Source organism: Sturnus vulgaris, unplaced genomic scaffold (assembly GCF_052056855.1).
Source record: "Sturnus vulgaris isolate bStuVul1 unplaced genomic scaffold, bStuVul1.hap1 Scaffold_212, whole genome shotgun sequence".
Taxonomy (NCBI): domain Eukaryota; kingdom Metazoa; phylum Chordata; class Aves; order Passeriformes; family Sturnidae; genus Sturnus; species Sturnus vulgaris.
This window is the reverse complement of record NW_028276272.1, coordinates 1,328,782-1,332,698: the sequence shown is the minus strand read 5'-3', so window position 1 is coordinate 1,332,698 and position 3,917 is coordinate 1,328,782.

Here is a 3,917-nt window from a genome sequence, read left to right as displayed (position 1 = left end):
ATTTTGGAGTGAATTTGGGAGGTGTTGGGGGGACTGGGTCTTGGGGGTGATTTGAGGGGTTTTGGGGGTTGCAGGTGGGATTTTGGGGTGAAGCCCTGGGATTTGGGGGTCCCCCGTGAATTTTGGGGTGAATTTGTGGGCTTTTGGGAGTTGCCAGGTGAGTGCTGAGCGTCCCAGGGGGGACTTCGGGGTGAATTTTGGGGATTTGGGGTTTCCCAGGTGAATTTCTGAGGTGGAAAGGTTCAAAAAGGGTTTTTTTTGAAAACAAGTTAAAGCCAGAAGGTTATTGAAAATTAATAGATGTGATGCAAGTAGGTAATATGCAGACAATACACAGCGAGACAAATCATGGGAAAAATACAGTGGTAACACATGAGTGTGTGAGGATGGGATCAGTATAGCTAAGGCTCAGTTGAAGCTGAATTTGGAAAAGCATGCCAAAACTAAGAATAATAAAGGCACCTACGGGTATTTCAGTGGGAAAAGGAAGATGAAAAGAAACCTATCACACCTCCCCTATTCCCCCCACCCCCCCCCACCCCCATAAGCCAGACAGGACTAGTGACAACAGACAAGGAGAAGGCTGAGGTACTCAACAAGTGTTGGTCTCAATTTTTACTGCCAGTCACTATTTCCACATCTCTCAGGTTATTGGACTGGTGGACTTGATTCTAACCCATAGTATCAGGTCAGCTTTCAGACCACTTGAGGAACCTGAGCATGCAAGACCATGGGACCCACCCAGAGGCATGTCAGGGCCCTGAGAGAACTGGCAGCTGTAGTTGCTAAGGTGCTTTCTCCATCATATTTGAGAAATCAAGGTAACCAGCTGAAGTCTCCAGACACTGTGTTGTATTGACTCCAGTCCTCTTGGTCTTTTTTGTAAATCTTAGAGCTCTGAGTCAATTTCTGCAGAGGATTCCCAATGCAGTTTCAAAAATGGAATCTTTGTTACTGGTCCTCATGTTGATCTTGGATATTTCCATTTTCTGCACTCCTTTATTTTCGAAACATTTGTAATGACTGAAAAGAAAGCTGAGACGAGGCATTATGCTCTTTCCAGTGATAGAAATGGACCAGTATTCTTTTCAGACAAATATAATTTTTGCTGTGTCTAAGCACATGTGCATACCTGTGTTTGATTTATGTGTCCAGGTTTTGGCAATGGGGCAGCCACAGGGCCGTCCTGAGACAATGGCCCAGGTGCTGCCCTGTCCCGCTTTCTTCCAACTGGCTCCACTTCAGGATGTCCTCCCTGCTGAGAGAAGAGGCTGGGACAGCACCTTTAGAAATGTGACTTTCTGGGGTTTTTTTTGTTTTGTTTTGTTTTGTTATTTTTAAAGTTACTAAAAACCTTCACCCTGATTTTTTGTGTTGGGTTTGGGGTTTTTTTTCAGTTTTGGGTGGGTTTTTTGGTGGGCTTTTTTGGGGGCTTTTTTTGTCTCTTTGGGGATTATTGGTTGGGGGGTTCTGTGTGTTTGTTTGGTCTGCTTTTTTTGTTTGTTTGTTTGTTTGTTTGTTTGTTTATTACGGTTTTGTAGAGTTTTTTAAGCAAATTGATTGGAAAACTGAATAGTCCTCCACTATAGTCTCCTGGATTCACCTGAGACTCTTCCTAGGCATCTCCCTGATCCTTTTTGCAATGAGTCTCACATCATTCTCCTGAAGAAACTGTCTGCTTATGGTTTGCATGGGTGGGCTGTTTGCTGGGTGACAAACTGGGTGATGGCCAGGCCCACAGAGTGGTGGGAAATAGAGTTCATCCAGCTGGTCCCCAAGGCTCAGTCTTGGGCCCAGTCCTGTTTAATATCTTGCTCAGTGTTCTGGACAAGGGCATAGAGTACACGCCCAGGAAGTTCACAGATGATGCAAAATTGGCTGGTAGTGTTTTTTTCTTCTGGAGGACAGCAGGCTCTGCTTCTTCTTCCTCCTGTTCTGAGGTCGCTGCTCCCTCTTCATCCCTCATTAAGTGTGCTGATTTTGTCACTTGGATGAGAAAACAAACAATTTTAGCAACAATACTAGTGGCAGGGTACAAGAAAGGAAGAGTTCACACGAATCCCCCCCCCCCCCCCCCCCGCCCAACAACAGAAAATACCTGATGGCTCCTCTGCCCAGCTTACTGACTACACCGGAACCCATTGTCCCCCAAAGATACTCCCTTCTCCCTTCCCCCAGCCATGATGTGAGATGGAATAGAATAACTAAGATTAAGATTCTCCCTATGGAACTCCATCATACTTCGATTCTGGGAAAAAAAATTTCTTGAAGTTCTATCATTTCAGATCATTTGAATTTGAATTTGCATACTAAAAAGTCTAGCCAGAAACTCATGACAATATTAATAGCCCATTCTAGAATGTCCGAGATGATAGACACTTCTTTCAAGAGAATGTGATACCTCACGTGACTTCTCCAGAATTTAAATGAACAGCGGGAGTAGTCTACAAGATTCTTGCTGCCATCTGGATTTCCTGGTATTTGGCTGGTCTATGTAAACCAACCAGCTATTCAGCAGAGGGAATATTAGTGTGATACTTGATGGTATGTGAGATGGAACACAGTAATTTATGGCTTTTTGCATAGTGATGAAGCTGTAAAGAAAGCTCCGTAATGCTCAGACAAGGAGGCTGCTGGACTTCAAGCAGCAAAGGCCCAAAACGAACCAGTGAAAAGGTGTCATTGAAAAAAAAAAAAAAAGCCAGGTGGGGAGCAAAGTGATACTTAAGGGCAGTTTACTGAAAGAGGGAATCTAGTGAAAAAAAAAGTCCAAGAGTGAAGGAATAACAGAGAAAATGAAACTAAGGAAGGAAATCAATCTCAGCTAATCATTTCAGAAGCTAACAAGTTGTCATTGCAATGATGCATAAAGTGAGAAAAAATAAATATGTCTGCGCCAAAATCTGAAATATGAACTTTACTGCATTCTGTCTTCCACGGAATCATACAACAGTCTGTGATTAAAGATCATGTAGTCCAACTTCCTTGCCAGGTAGATCTTACAGTAGATCAAATTGCTCAAGACTAGCCAAACTGATAAGGAGCACTCTCAATGATGGGGCATCCACAACTTCTCTGGAACACCCGTTTGAGTGTCTCACCAGCTTCATTGTAGAAAAGTTTTTCCTTTTAGCCAATCTAAACCTAGTCTCAGTTTGAAAGCATGGCCCCTTATCCTGTCTCTGCAAACTTTCCTAAAAAGTCTTTCTCCATTTGTCTTATACCCTCTTTACATATTCAAAGGCCACAATACTGTCTCTCCAGAAACCTCTCTTCTCCAGGCTAAAAGATCCTACTTTTCACAAGAACCAGGTCATAAACTGAGATGGAAGACATCTCAGGAGATCAGATCATCCAACAGCTCAGCGTAAGAATAGCTCTGAAGTCAGATCAACTAGCTTAGGGCTGTGTCTGTTTGAATTTTGAAAATTAGCAGGACTTGAAATGCTTCAAGGAAGAGAACTCTGGGTGGCTCCAGAAACAGCCTGAGAAACTCGAGCAAACTCGAAACCTCAGAAACTACCACTGCTTTCTCTCCCTCAGCCCAAGCAGTCCCAAAGAAGAAGCGTTCCCAGCAGGCTGGGATAGCACACATATACACTACATATACGTGACAGGCATCGCCAGCAGCCACATCCTGCTCCTTTCTGTGGCTGGCAAGAGTGAGACTGGATGTTTACATGTGGGCAACCTGGGTCCCTCCAGCAGCTCACACACTCAGCCTGCCCAGTGACCCCACTGAATTCCAGTATTAGCAGTGTGCCAAGGCCACAGCACTATTCTGCTTGCTGGCACAGACCATCACACGCCTCCTAAATCAGTCAGGACTCCCCTGGTCCCACAGCCAGCACCCCACTTGCCCTCCGCCAGGCCACTGCCATTGTTCACCAACTTCTCCACTTTGATCTTTGCTGGTG